Below are 17,228 nucleotides of genomic sequence, written 5' to 3'. Positions count from 1 at the left end.
TCAGTTTTCACATGATATGATGTGTGGAGAGGATTAGAGGACAAGCTTGGTGAGCTTTCCTCAAAGTGTACATCCTTCTCCACAAAAATTTGATGTGTCTCTGGATCCAATAGTCTTTATGCCTTCACATTGTCTTCATAACCAATGAAAGTACAAGGTCGAGGTGACTGTGCCTTGCATCCCCTAGAAGATCTATTTGCCGATGCAGGACAACTGAAGACTTTGAAGTGTGTCACTATAGGTTTTCTGCCACACCATGCCTCAAAAGGAGTCTTTCCATCTAAGGCTGGATGAGGAGATCTCTTAAGAATGTGAGTGGCATTACTAATTGCTTTGACTTCAAATGATGGATCTAGAGACTTGGCTTGTATCATGCAACTTGCCATAGACTTAAGAGTGTGGATCCTCAAAGCTACAATATCTATGTTATATGGACTAAATGTTGGAGGAGTCTGAAGATCAGTGCCCTCAAGTATGCAGAAGCCTTTTAGTCTTTTGTTCACATAAATGCTTCCATTGTCCATTCTTAGAACTTTGATGGCTTTCCACGATTTCTATTCAAGATGAGTCTTGAAGTAGAAACTTGTCCAACACTTCATTCTTATGATGAAGAAAGTAGACCAAAGTGTATCTTGAAAATTCATCAATGAAGGTCAGTATATAGTGACCCTGGTTGACTGCAAAAGGTCCTACTAATACCATGTGAACTATCTGTAGAAAAGCTGGTGCTCTTGAAGACTTCCCTTTATGTAACTTCCCCCCTAGATGTATATCCACTAAATCTATTGAACATTAACCATGGGAAAAGTTGATGTTGGGTAGACCTTTGACCATTCTATTTGTGCAAATTTGTTGAAGATAGTGGAAGGAAAGATGTCCAAACCGTTGATGCCATAATTGTATTTGAGAATTGGATTGAGATAACAAGGCCTTTGAACGAGACTTGGGTACAAAATGGGAGAAGGAGTACAACCTTTTGTTACGATTCACTTTCCCCACTGCAACCAATGAGTCATCATTTAGATTGTGCACCTATACTGAGTCAAGAAGGAACTCAACTCTATGTCCATCTCTGAGTTGAGTGATTTGGTAGATTGATAGGAGATTAGAACTTAGGTTTGGAACATAGAGAACATCTTGAAACTCTTCATTTTCAATTTCCATGTTTCCTTTTCCTTCAACTTCCATTTTGGTATCATCTCCCACAAAGATGTGTGGTACCTTTGACTGCTTCATCGAAGAAAAATCCTCCTTTGAAGAACCCATGTGATAAGAGGTGCCTGAGTCAAGAATCCATTCCTTTGAAGAATTTTAATTTGCCATGAGTGCTTTCCCTTTGCCTTTTGAATCTGAAGAAGACCTTTTATCCTTATAAGCATTAGGCAATGGAACATTATGTTTCTTCATGATGTTGGTCAACTCATCATTCTTTTTAAGATAACACTCATGTTCTTCATGACCCATTTTCTTGCACTAGGCACACTTTTTCTTCTCCTTATTATTGTTGTCCCCCTTCTTGTTGGAATTTGAGGAAGACCTGCCTTGTTGATTGGATTGTGGTGTTGTCTTTTCTGCATCCTCTAATTTGTTCTTCCAATTCTTCTTCTTTGTCCAGCTGAATTTTGAGAACCCTCATTGTTGGCCACTAATGCTTTAGACTCAGGTGAATTGAGAATCCCCATTGACTTCAACTTATTTTCTTCTGTATCCAATAGATCAGCATATTCATCAAAAGTGACTTTCTTATAGGTAGACCCTAAGGTAGTCTTTGATGTTTTAAAAGAAGGAACAAATGTGGAATACTATGATGGCAGCTTGTTATGTATGAGATAGATCAATCTGTCATCTTTGATAGAACTCCCACAATCAGTAATCTTTGTCCTTAGTTCATTCACCTTAATGATGAAATCTTGTATAAAATCAGATCACTTAGGATCTAAGGAGACAAGCTCGTCTTCAATTTTGAAAATATCCTCTTCAGACACTACCATATAGGCTTTTAAGGGTATCCCAAGCTTCCTTGGATGTAGAACACTTCTTAATTTGATACATGATCTTATCATCAACCCCCAAACATATATCAACTAAGGCTTTCCTATCCATTGCCACCCAAGCTAAAATATCACTTGCTAATACATTATCACCTACTGGTTTAGGAAGAGTACCATCTATATATTGTGAAACTCCATTGTGCATTAAATGATACCACATTTTGATGGACCATGTAGCATAGTTATGTGGAGTTAATTTTGGAAACTTAAAATTTTCCATAATGCAAAAAATGAAAGAAAAGTGCAGAAAAGAGAACACAACACCAAGAACACCCCCCCTTTTCACTAAATCAAGAAACCCCCCCAAAAGAGATGCTTTTGGCACTTTATTAGTAGTGTGATTACAATAGCCACTTGCCAATTTTGGCCTTCATGGACTTCTAATTTTTCTTGTTACAAGCTCTTAATGGATTACAAGTTTGGAACTTTACAATGTGCTACAATTCTAAAGCATTGCAAAGCAAAGAAATGCCCTATTCTTGAAAGTGACACTTTTGTCCACACAACCCTATAATTTGACTAAAAATCTGAAAAGTAGATTAAAAATAATGCACTTTCAAAAAAAAATAGAACCTATTTTCGAGGCCCAATGTTCCCATACGGAGCATTTGAAGTCGCAAAATGTAGGATTATGCAGGTACAATTGCCAAAAAATGAAAATTTTGATAAATCTATGCACCAAAACCAAAAAAGAGACACACCACTAAAAATTTTAGAAAATTCTACCCAATTTCAAAAAAAATTACACCTAATTTGGAGTCTGGATGACTGAGACATGGCCTCCCAAAGTCAGACTGCAAAATCAAAAATCAATCTAGAGAGGGATTGCATCAGCAAAACATGGGGTTAAATTTGACGGTCATATAGCTGTCATAGCAGTTCAAATTTAGCCTAGAATGATGGTCATATGGTGGTCAAATTTAGGCACATAGAATGATGACATCAGTGCACCCTTAGCCTGTGATGACATCATGATGATGTTAGTATTATACAGAATCATATGGTTTGGTATGACTATCCGACATGTATTGTACAGACTGGATGACATGGAACCATGTAAGAACTGATAGGGCTAGTGACTATTCTCCACATGTCAAATGCAAATTGTATTGATGGCTAACTATATTGCCCTGTGTCAGCACAGTTGGTAGTTGTGTGTCGACATGTATGCCACGTATGCTACAGTGGTGAGCAATAAATATGCACCACATTTACCCTATCATGGGGTCATACAAGATTACCATGTGGCAACAGTTTGACTATGATGTTGTTGACTGTGCAGTGGCCATAAAGGACTGTTGGCAGGCCAAAATGGTGAGCACGGGCATAGAAAAATGAGCGGGCGATGGGTTTAAAATGCATCGTGTTGGGAAGATACTTCAATGCTAGAATTCATTGCTAGAGTGGGAGAATGAAGTGCCAAGTTTTTAAAAATTTTGTTAGACTTTCAAATTTTTATCCCACATTTGTGGGAGGAGCAATGTATGCACAATTTAAAAGGAAAACCCCCGTGGGGTTAAATTAAATATGGAAACCCATCGGTGGTTATGTGGGAAGACAGTTGTCAGTCAGTGAAAGTCTATGGTCTTCGTCGGATATTATAATGTTGGAATAATAAATTCCACCACCAGTTTGCAAATCAATGCCTTCAGGTGCCAGTTTACAAAAAAAATTTGCCTCACGATCAACTTTCTCCCAACATAGGCAAATTTATAGTCGATCTTCATCGAATTGATGTTTCAAACGTAATGGCAAGGTTAGATCTAACTCTAGATGCTCCCAGTTTCTACGGATTCTCTAGATTTGGGTCAAGCTGCTAAAGCATGAACAGTCTCAAATGACTATGTATAGAGAATCTCCCCGAGCTCTAATACCATGTAAGAATTTGGCTAAGGCCAGAATTCACCCAAGACCAAGGAACTCAAACACAAGCACAACAGTAGACCAAAGAGAGAGTATGATCAGAATGATGATATATTCATCCAATATTCCATATGATTAGAATGATGATATATTCATCCAATATTCCATTTGCAAGTACACTAGGAGTTCCTATATATAAAGGCCTCTAGAGAGCTTCTAGAATGCATAGAAGTCAACAACATGATAAGTCATACAACTAGGCACATGTCCACTAGATATGGGTTATACTCCATTAAGTACGAAAGTAAGTGTGATGGTCAAAGGATAAGCCTACAATGGTGTATCACAAAAATCAATGTTGTAGAAAATATGTGCTAAATTAGGAGTGCAAATAACTATGTTGTCAACATGACAACTCAATGAATGATGCAAACTCCAATGTTGTAGACACCATGTGCTGAAATAGAGTTGCGTACTTCTGTGTTGTCAATATGACAACTCATGAGAGTACACAAACTCCTAAGTGTATCACCTAAATAAATAATAAAATAATGCATTAACCTAAGTAAACTTAAGTAAGTGTAAATAGTAAATATGTATTTACACCAACAAGTATATTGGGGAATTCTATAAGTTGGGCATTAGATGTGGACATTTTTATAATGAGGTTGAAAAGGTTGCTAGATACTTGAATGGTTTGAGGACTTATATACAAGATCATATTAGCTTTTTGAAAATGAAAAGTGTTGAGGACGCATACATGTATACCCTGAAAGTTGAAGAAAATTCTGCAAATCAAAATGGAAAGAAGACAATGCTAGCAGAGGATGGGGTAACTATACTAGAGATAATTATTTTGGTTACTCTAGGAATAACAATATTGGTAAAAGAGAAGATAGATCTTGTTTAAAGGTATTTGTTTTAACTACAATGAAGAAGAACATAGAGCCTTTGAGTGTACATTTTCTGGTAAGAAGACGTGAAGTACTAGCAAAAATGCTTTAATTCAAGAAGAAGTTGTTGATGCACCTAATGAGCCTAAAAAGGGAGAGAATTTAATGTTTAGAAGAACCTTTTAGAATGAGAAAATGAATGAAGAACTTGTTTTGAGAAAAAGTCTTTTCAAAACCAAATGTAAGATTGAAGGAAAATGTTGCAAAGTGATCATTGATGATGGCGGTTTTGATAATTTGGTATCTAGTGAATTGATATCTAAATTGAAGTTGCAGAGATTGAGACATCTTAATCCTTATGATATTGCTAAGGTTAGGGATGAGCATAAGTTACTAATAAGTGAATAATTCCTTGTGAAATGCAAGATTTAGAATTACTTTGATGAAGTCTTGTGTGATATTATTCCTATGGATTGTTGTCATATTATTTTGGGAAGACCTTGGCAATATGATAGACAAGCCTTATATAATGGCAGATTGAATTAATGTACTATTTGGGATAATGGGAAGAAATGAGTATTGTTTCTTTTGATTAAGAAACTTGAGGAGAATCAATGTACTACAGTTAGAGTTTGCTTGGCTGAAGGAAATCAATTTTTGAAAGACATGAAGAAACATAATGTTTGCTTTGATTTAATTCCTAGGAAGACTGAGAAACAAGATAAACTTGAGCATGTACCTAGGGTTAGATCTTTGTTGGATAAGTTTCAAGATTTTATTTTAGATAATGAACCTAATGGATTACCCCATGTAAGAAGTATTCGTCATTGTATAGATTTGATACATGGGCTTTCCTAATAAAGCACCACATAGACTAACACCTACATAAAATGAAGAATTGAACACACAGGTGGGATAATTGTTTGAGAAAGGTTTGATTAGAGAAAGTTTGAGTCCTTGTACAGTACCTATTGCATTGGAACCTAAAAAGAATGGAGAATGTACATTGATTCTAGAGTTATAAATAGAATAAAAGTTAAATATAGATTCCCCTTGCCTAGGATGGATGACATAATGGATTGTTTGAGTGCAACAACATATTTTACAAAGATTTATTGAAAGAGTGGGTATCATCATATTAGAATCAGAGAAGTACATGAATAGAAGATTGCTTTTGAGACTAATGAAGGTTTGTATGAGTAGTTGGATATGCCTTTTTGTTTAACTAATACACCTAGTACTTTTATGAGATTGATAAATGAGATTTTGAAGAATTTTTTGGGAAATGTGATTGTATATCTTGATGACATGCTAATCCGCAGTAATACTAAAAAGGAACACCTAATACATGTCAAAAAAGTGTTGCTAAGGTTGAAAGAGGAAAATTTGTTGATAAACCTAAAGAAATATTGTTTTATGAAAGAAGTGATTATTTATCTTGGTTTTGTGATTTTTGTTGATGGTTTGGATCTTGTGAATGTAAAAGCTATTCTTGAGTGCCCGAAACCTAAGAGTCTTGGAGAAATTAGATCATTTCATGGATTGGCACTTTATCAAAAAATTTAGTTTAGTTTGTAATGCTATGAAAGAGACAATGAGAGGAGCTAAAAAATAATCTAGATGAACACATGGAGCAAAAAAGATCTTTGAAGAATTGAAAGAAAAGCTCATTGAATTACTTATGTTTTCTTTATTTGATTTTAATAAAGTTTTTCAAGTTGATTGTGATGCTAGTGTGGGTGTAATTGGAGTTGTTCTGAGTTAGGAAGGTAAGCTTATAGTTTTCTATAGAGAAAATTTGACTGATGCTAAGAATAATTATTCAGTCTATGACCAAGATTTATATGCAATTATATAAGCTTTGAAGAAATTGAGACATTACTTGATGCCTAGAGAATTTTTATTGCATACTGATCATAAAGTTTTATAGTATTTGGGAAGTCAAAATAAGTTGAACCAAAGACATATGAAGTGGGTTGAGTACATGCAAAAAGCTTCTTTTGTGTTGAAACATAGAAGTGGATAGTCAAACAAGGTAGCAAATGCATTGAGTCAAAGAAGAAGTTTGTTGACAGAGATGAGAGTTGAAGTACTTGAATTTGAAGATTTGGAGAACATGTATAAAAGTAAACCTAATTTTGCATAACCTTGTAATATTGTAAGAATAATATAATTGATGAGAAAGATAAGTGGATTAATTATTTCATTTAGGAAGATATGTTGTTTGAAGGAATTTAGTTATGTATACCAAGAGGATTTATGTGAGATAATATCATTCATAAAGACACTTTTGGCCACATATATATAAGGATGTTCAAAAGATGTTGAGGAGTTATAGAATTTTTCAAGTAGCTAAGGGTCCATTTGGTTCATGGAATTTAAAAAACCTGGATTTCTACAAACCTTGGTTTTGTAAATCTTCATTCCAATTTTTGGGATTTTACATGAACCATTTGTTTCACTCAAAAAATACATGTGAAGACACATTTTTATGTGTAAACTTGGAGTTGAAGGAAAATTTCAAAAAGTAGTCCAATCTATTGTTTTTACACTCATTAAAAAAACATAACTAGGTTTTGATTTTCAATTCCTACTTGCTAGTAGGAAGTTGGAAAACCTGGTTTTGGGGAAAAATTGTAAGTTTGGTATGCTAATTCCATTTTAATAAGGAGATCAAATTTCTACAATTTGTGAAAGTTATGGTTCTTAGCTTCTGGATTAGATTGTGTTGAGATTTTTATCATCAACATTTCGAATCACACTATGTGATCCACATTGTTTTACATCTCTTGCTCTCTCATCCTAATGATGGATCACGTAGTGTGATTCAAAACATTGATGGTATAAATCTCAACACAATCTAATCCAGAAGCTAAGCACCATAATTCCATTTTTCCAAATTTGAAACAAACATAAAATTTTTCAAATCCATATTTTGAAAAAGTCAATTCCTATCATCTTCTAGGAATCAAACGGAACCTAAAGGAACTGGTCAAAATATTGGATTGTATTCACCTTTTCCCATTCCTAGTAAGCCTTGGGAAGATATTAGTATGGACTTTGTTCTTGGATTACCTGAAACTCAAAGAGATAATGATTATATCTTTGTAGTGGTTGACAAAATTTCTAAAATGACACATTTCATACCTTGTAAGAAGACATGAGATGCAGTAAATATAGAAGATTCATTTTTTAGAGAGATTGTGACTACATATATTGCCTAAGACTATTGTTTCATACATAGCTATTAAGTTAACTAGTTATTTTTGGAGAACATTTTGGAAGAAGTTGAATTCTAAGCTTAAGTTTAGTTCTACATTTTATCCACAGATTGATGGGAAAACTAAATTTGTAAACAAAATTTTGGATAAACTATTGAGATGTTTGATTGGAGATAAACCTTCTAATTGGGACTTGGTTTTGGCACAAGCATAATTTTCATATAACAATTTAGTGAACAAAAGTACTAAGAAGATACCTTTTGAGATTGTGAATGACATGAGTCCTAGAGGAACTACATAGTTGAGGAATTTGGATACTAAAGTAAGAAATAATGTTGAAGCAAAAGAATTCATGGACTTTATGAAGAAATTGCGTGAAGAAGTAAAGAGTAATTTGAATAATAGCAATAAAGAATATAAAGAAATAGTAGATAAGAAGAGGAGACATATAAACTTTAAAATTGGAGATGGGTAATGGTATATTTGAACAAGGAACAAATTTCCTATTAGGACGTATGGTAAGGTAAAATGAAGAAATTTGGGCCTTATAAGATCTTGAAGAAACATGGCAGTGGAAATGTTTTTAAGGTTGAATTTCTTGAAGACATGAGTATTTCACCTATTTTAAAAAAATTTGACATCTTTGAGTATTATGAAACTGGTGGAGGGACAAAAAATAAACTTGATTATCCTAAGAATAAGAGAGAAGGAATTTTTCAAATTTTGGATACTAGAATTAGAAAAAACACTAGGGGAAAGGATTATAAAGAGTGTCTTGTTTAGTGGTAGAATAAACTAGTTGAAGATAGTTCTTGGATATCTCAAGTTGGGTTGGATCTTTATGATACTTCTTAGATCATCAGGATTTCCTAATGTGGACACCATCCCTTATTTAATTGATTTGTTTGATGCAAGAGCATCTTGGGTACTTTGGCAATCTTGCATCAACCAAAAAGATTTTTTTTTATTGTTCCTATCTATTGTTCATAGAATGCCCTTTGTTGTTCATGTCCTTTCTTTTCGCATAGTTGGCTACTTCATGTGGACCTATCATGGATCATGTTCCTATGTTTGCATAATCTAATTCTATCATATGTGGGAGTTATCCTTATCTTTGTTTGAGGTGTTCTTATTTCTTGGAAACTCAAGTAACATGTGAGTATTAGCATTGACAAGTTTATATGAGGTATTGAGGCTTTTTGTGGCCTTGGGGATATCTTCTTGGATAATGTGTGGACCTATCTTTGTCCCCGCAGATGTTAGTTTTTCTAGATTTTGAGTTCATTGATTTCTCCTTTGGGGTAGGACCTATACTTTGTAATGAATTGCTTAACGGACTGATTTGTGATTTATTTTCTATATAATTTTTGATCTAGGATTAGGAGATTAGCATGAACTTAAATAGAAGGAAGATAATATGTTTTGGCTCTATAAGCCCGAGGTTCTAAGCTTGCAGATTGTAGTTTGAATGTTTATGGTTGCAACGAAGTAGGCCTTATGCATGGCATGTTGAAACAAAATTGTCTCATCACATCTACATTAGAATCTATATAATTTCTTATGATTTATCTTGTATTGTTAGCTTTCGTGTGTAACTCTAGCAAGGATATCTTAGGAGTGATTTTGAACTCTCTTGCTTTATGTCAATTTATCTAGGTATTAGATAAATGAGTAGTAAAATTAATTTTAATTATTTAATAGAAAATCAAATTTATTGAGGTAGTTATCTTATCAAGAATTGTAATGAAAAGAGAATTTGGAAGGGAACTGGTAAATGAGAATTGAGTACAACTAGGATATTTAGGTGGCGATTGAAAATAGTTGTTAAAACAAGTACATGTGTATATGGACAATATTTTTCCTAACTTTTGTAATTTTATCTAATTTGGAATACAAATAACATTGAAGAGAGGACTTGTATAAGAAAAAATGTATTGGTAAATTTAATTTAAAAACTAACATTGTTATTATTGTAAGAAGTGTCATCAAAGGATCTAGGGAAAAATGGTTGATTGTGTATGTAAGTTTTTTAAAGAGGACATCATTTTTCAAGTTTTTGGATTCTCTATAATATATGGACCTTTATGCCAAATTGTATAGGCATCTAGTTTGGTATTTTTAATGCCAAATGTAGTATGTCTAGTATTAAGATTATGTCGGCTATTTTCTATAAAATTTAAAGGAAGTGTTACCAAGTAAAAAAATGTTGTCTTTGTTTTGATGTCGCCACAAATGACTAGAAGTTTGAAAGGATAATGAAATACATTTTCAATGTTACATTTAACAATTATTCATAATTAGTTTTTAAAATTAGTAATTGTAAAAAAAAATTTGTATCTTCAAAAAGCTCTTTTCAAAATAGTACATGAGAAATCTTTAAGTGGGTGAATTATTAAAGTAGAGGTAGATGTGAATTTGTCAAAATTGTATTACATCTAGATGTAAATATGAGATGATTAATAGGATTTCAAGCTTAGAATTAATTCCTTGTTTGGATTTTTAAGAATGGTTGCACCTTTCTTCAAAGTATAACTCTATCAACTAGTGAACTAACATATTACTTCTCTTTGTTGAAAATATTGAACTCTTTACTTAAATATCCCTTCTTGGTTCCTATATATAATATTATAGATAAGAATTTTCTTAAGAGAAGAAAATACAAACAAAGATCACTAGAAGTAAGGATAAACATAGACTAACATATTTTTTTGAAACAACTAAAGTATAAATATTAACATAAAACAATCATAAGATCACAATAGAAGATTAATAACTAGACCACCAAAGATCCCCAAGCATTCATCACTTACAAACACACACATTTCCATCTACGTGTATTAATAAAACAAGGTTCATTTTCTTAATCACACTAACATTAAAACTGGTGTTCAATTTAAATCCCAAATACAAATTCCTAAATGGTTGTCATACAAGTCCATTTTCTAGGAAACATATTTCACAAAGAGAAGATACAACTCCCAAAAGGGTTTCTGAAACACATGATCACATCCTCCAAACATGTCAGGAAGTGCTCACTATTTGGGTACAAGATTTCTGAAAGAAAACCATGTGATGAAACTCTGGTAGGCATATGATGAAATACTTTAACTACATATGATGCACCAAAAGTATCGTACGATGAGATGCATGGTCTGGGGTAATGATGAAACCTCAAACTATAAGATGAAACTCCAAACTGGAGATGATGAAACTCTACATCAGGTATGATGAAACTCTTTCATCATTTCATCATATAAGATGCTGACCCAAACTCATCTAAGGACTTCAATTATGTGCAAAACATCAAATATAATCTAAGGAAAGGTTAGAACCTCCATATTAGGGAGTACTAGATACACATTTATGAAGGAGTGAACACTTGATGCATTAATATGAATCAACAAATCTAATCATTCTAATCAATGAAGTGTATTGCTACACTAAGCCATAATATACAACATCATATTAAAGTAATTATAATATGCACCAGTATGTCATGTGCATTGGGAATACATAAACCCCAAGTAATTCATAGGCATCAAATCAATATAATCAAGGACATATAACATGTCATTCCTTTGACAACATCTCTAGTCCACAATAGTGATAATATGACATCCAGTTAAAGAAAATGCAGAAGCAAGAGAGTACATTACTCGTCTAATACATAACCAACATTGAAATAAAGGAAACATAACCATAAGATACATCAAATAATTATGATATAAAATAATCAAATAAACAACCTAAATCATAAGGAAATATACTTTGGATACATTGAAGGATCCAAAAGAACATCAAGATCTATCCCTAAACTAAAAGTAGACCATCCTTTATACTAGTCCCCAGTAGTGGTATAGGTAGCTACACCTCCCAACCACCTAGTACCCTCAGGCCCACACCCATTGTGCTAATGGAGACAGTGACCCAACCACAATCACAAAAGAAAATCATTCATGGCTCTCTCACACACCAATCAAAGTATGCTACCAATATCTATATGATCATGAGTTAATGTAATACATTAGGTCACTAGCCACTATAGGATAATTATGTAGGGACTCTAGTGGAGTGTAATTTTCTTGGCATCATAAAACCCAATATATATGTGATATGGTAACACACTCCCCCTGGGAGGCCCAATACCTGGTGTGGTAACACACTCCCATGGGAGACCCAACATCATTCCCTCGCAAAAACTTCCATAGAAGACTATAAAATGTACAAACACTACACCCTCACATTGGCTTCCTCAAGATGCTAAGAGAATGTACAATTGTGTACTTATCTTAATATTAAGTTTCATTACCCATTAGTTAATTTGATTATCACTTGTTATAACCTCTTCACATTATCTTATTGACCCCTCTATACCAAGGTACACAAGATAAGCCACTCCATATATCTATCCTACATACCCATTCTCATCACATGATGAGTGACCTTAAGCAGTGCAAGTTCCCAACCCAACCCCCAAATGAACAATCCCTCAACCAACCTATATCTAAGAGTTTGAATCTTGCAAGATCCTTTCATATACATGCACACATGTTTGTGTGTGGGCACAACCAACCAACCTCACATACAATATAACTCTCTCAACTAGCCTAAACCTGGTAGTATAGATTCCACATGAATCCCAAGGCCCATAAGATATAAATAACTCACTCAAGTGACCTAAATTTAGGAGTGTGTATTCTACATGAATCACAATATCCATAAAGAAAAAGCATTACATGAAAGGAAACATAGAATATAATCCATTTCCATAATATAAACAAATGCTTCCAAAATCCCAATAAAATATAGGTTGCACGTAAAATAAGACAAGGGTAAAATACCCAAAATTTAAAATTCTCAGAAATCAATAAAAATAAAAGCCCATCTTTAGAATATGGTCACAAGACCAAGGGTCAAATAAAATCAACAGACTAAGCTCATAATCATAATCTAAAAATTCCAATAAGGGTTACAAAACCATCAAAACCAATATGAAAACTAACATAAGGAGGGATGATAACTAGGGATAAAGGCTCATCCAATTACCATGCAACTTTGTTGAGTTCACACAATGGAAGTAATCACAAACAGAAAATGCCAGAAATGAGAGAGAACCAACAATCTTTCATTAATTCATCAAAATTTCATCTTACATGCCCAGTTGTGAGGCCTTTTGGGTTACAACCAATACAAATATGCAGATGTAGAAAATATCCTCTAGCTTGTGGGATCTATGATCTCCTGTTCAGATTATAACTCCCATACTAACTAATTTCTCCTAAACCTAGACTAAGACCCCCTATTTATACTTTCCAAAATGACTTACAAAAGATTATAAATCATTATATGGAGAAGGCCAACTAAATAATGGTCTACACGTATCCTAATGATCAATCTAATAAATTAAAATATGACCATGAATTAATACACAACTTGGCTCTCAAATAAGAACCAAACATACAACTCTGTGAAAGTACAACAAAACATCACTGAACAATTGTAGCAAAAAGCCATTGAGATACTTGGTGAACACAAGATAGAAATCCACTAAGTGAAAGAAGAACCCGAGCCACTCAGTGAACGAAGATAGAAACATCTTCACCAAGCCAATCAGAAATGAAGTCATTGAATAGGTTCGCAATGATAACTGAGCACATATCTACTAAGAAGGATAGCAATGTAACCCAGGATACTCTTGCATCAGACAACCAAGATTAAAAAGAAATGATTCTCCTGAATCATGAGTGTGTCACAACTCGAGCTAAATCCAACTCAAATTAAGAAATCCACACAACATCTTCAACTTTTATGTCCTTATGCTTTACCAAATACTCAATGTAATCCTTTCCTCTCGTTCTCTTACCAACACTCCACTAGTATAAAACCAACAATATGTGACTAAAAAAACCACTAAAATTTGTATATATGTGACTAAACTTAGTCACGTGACTAATAGTAGTTAATATCCAGTCATTTATAATCCTACTAAATTTACTACTAAATTATCTTAATCACTTATTTGATCACTAATTTCGATCATTGATTTAGTCACATATTTAATCATATATTTAGTAGTATATTTAATCACATATTTAATCGTATATTTAGTAGTATATTTAATCACATATTTAGTCATATATTTTATAGTTGATTTAGTCACATATTTTGGGGTATATTAGTCGTGTATTAATCATATATATTGTCACATATTGAGTAGTATATTTAGTAGCATATTTAATCACATATTCTATAGTGTATTTGGCCACAATAGGGCACGATGGAATTGAACCACCATCCTCCTGCTTGTAAAACAGGGTGCTCTTCCATTGAGCTAGAACCCTTTACAGAATACATAATAAATTATTATTTGTTGCTTTCCATTCTCAATATAACACCCAAAAAGGTTATGGCCTTGTATTTCTTAAAATGGGAGCAAAAAGGAAACATCCAATGACTATGCCTCTAATATCACTATTACCAATTTAGTCTACACATAAATTGCTAAGACTTTACATCAATATTTGTATTCAGAAAAGTAAACTACAAAGTACAACAATCATGAAAATTGATTACTAGTATTCAAAACTGAGATATAATTACAAAAATTGTAATTTTCTTGTGTAGTTTTCTTGTGTAATAGTTTTCATTGTTTTTTGTTTTTGTTGTCGTTAAAATTTAATCTGAAGTCTACAATGATTGTAGACTAATAAATAATGTGTGTTTGGCAACCTTTTTGATAAGCCTTGAAAAAAAAGTACTCTCTAATAATAAGAGATTGTTGTGTAAAATTATGTGATTAGTTTTTATGAAACAAAGCTTCCTCTATTTGTCCATTTTTGTGGCCACCTTATTTTACTTCTTGTTGTTGTTCAATTGCTACGTAGACATCTATTGGAGTGCATGGATATTGGGATCTCTATCAATCACAATTATCCAACATCGACATAACTGAAATGGAATTCCATGGATGATGTTGAATCACAGACAATGTACCAATTGTTTGAACAAATGCATTGAAAAGTTGTAAGTGGATGCAATGCAGCTAAATGGTTTAACATAACACATTCATGATGATTGCATTGATACACAAATAGATTTTTTGACCAAGCCCAACTCGTAAAGGGGCATTCCTATTTCAATTTAGTGTTGGTGTCCAACATAGGTGGTAGTGGAGACGTAAGGAATATGTGGATCAAAGGCCTAGATCTTTCCTTGAAATCTTTGTGCACAAATTTTCTCAGGCTTTCCCACTTATGTGCATATCATGGCATTATCATTATATGGGAGAACTTGTATTCCTTGAGTGTTTACCACACAAACACAATATTCTTGAGGCATTCTGATTCTTTACCATAGTTATTTCATCTCTAATTTGTGGCTGAAAATTATATCGAGTTTTTCTACGTCTTTTATCCTTTGCTCGAATCTATCCCAACTTTTGCAAAGAATCACATCTAGTGGTATCAGTAATGATTGCTGCAACTCATACGAACAACAGAATATATATGGAAGTATTTTTCTCGACAATATTCTATATGTTAGTTTTATTTCAAATCAATTTCTATCTCTTTTTATCACTCATGAAATATTTTAAAACTCACAGGCCTAGTAAGGAGCCTACTCTGATACCATGTAAATTTTTATCAAGTTTATTTCAGATTTAGAGAATGTATATGTTTTCAAATTTAGAATGTTACCACTTTAATGATTGATATATTAAAGATTCAAAGTTCAATATTTATATCTCTAATTCACTCAAGAACTTTATATATGTATTGTTGTGTCAAAGATAAGAAATGCTTCAATGACTGAATTGTTTATTATTCTCCAAATCTTGCTTTGTATTGATTGATTTTGATGCCTCTCTTGGTTGTTTGGTTGGGTACAAGTGTTGCTTCAAAAAGACATGAGATCAAAAGGCATGTCATGAGAGGACATGTCTCATGTCCACTCATGACAGGACTATTCATATAACCAATTATTAATCTTATACTAATCAGTTCTGTTAATACTTTACTAAACAATATCTATGTCAAGTCACTGATTTGCATTTGCTTGGAAAGATCATTTGCTCAATCCTCAAGAAGGCTTATCATTGATATGTCTGATCATTATTTGACTTGTTTGATAAACTAATAAGATCATTTATCGATCTTTACCAAGAGAGAATAATTTTATATATAGAATCTGATAATATAGATTAATGTATACTTGATCTTAGATAGAGTTGTGATTTGGATATAAGGGTGATAGATTCATCTTCAAAGGTTTGTAATGATTATTCTTATTGAGCATGCTAGTCTTGTATGTATGTATGTATGTATGTTAACTGACATGCATGCATGAATGCACATGAGTGTAATGAGTACAATTTATTATATTAATAAATACATGTAATAGCATATATTATGACTAAAACATTATAGAAGGGTTAAAACATTGGACACATGATCAAGATATTAGTGGTGAAAGTATGCAATCACCATAATAGTCATTTTGGTAATTGCAAGATTAACAAAGGACGTATTAGTGACATCAAAAGTTGTGTGGTCATGGGATACATCCCTTGGACAATGAATTAATGATCTAGCAAGAGATATAATAAGACATCTAGTACATTGATTGAGGTGGGTGGGTGGGGGATAAGAGCAACACTCATCATAGAAGAGATTTTAGTTGAAGGAACATTATAGAGTAGCCTGGAACTAAGTACCAAGGGTTTAATACAACAATGGAATTGATTCTGGAATGATTGGAGAAGCCAAGTGTCCACATAGAGATATTTGTGGAAGACTCAAACCATCCTATAAACTAGTGTATAGTCTCAAATTTTAATCCAAGAAGAGAGATGTGAATCAACATCATATTTCTCATTGATGTGCTACCTAGTACCACTCAAAATAATGACTATCTATGAGATTAAAGGAGACTACAAATTGAGAAAGTTCTAGCCAAATAGATTTACATAGGAAATAGGATAAATTACTTCATATTGAGAAAGAGTGATGGCCACCAGAGACCATGGGTTCGAGCATTATGGGAAATAACATTATCAATGCATACATATTTAGAATCTTACATGGATGGATTGATTCTCTTGTTACTCATTGAAGAGAGTGGAAGGGGTTTGGTCGATATTTCACCATCATAGTGGTCTTTGACAGTCAAGATCAACAACAAAACCAATTGAAGCCATAGTT

The sequence above is a fragment of the Cupressus sempervirens genome, chromosome 1 (genome assembly GCF_028749045.1).
Source record: "Cupressus sempervirens isolate cs-2001-9-10 chromosome 1, ASM2874904v1, whole genome shotgun sequence".
Taxonomy (NCBI): domain Eukaryota; kingdom Viridiplantae; phylum Streptophyta; class Pinopsida; order Cupressales; family Cupressaceae; genus Cupressus; species Cupressus sempervirens.
The sequence above is the reverse complement of the archived record's forward strand: the minus strand, read 5'-3'. Positions refer to the sequence as shown.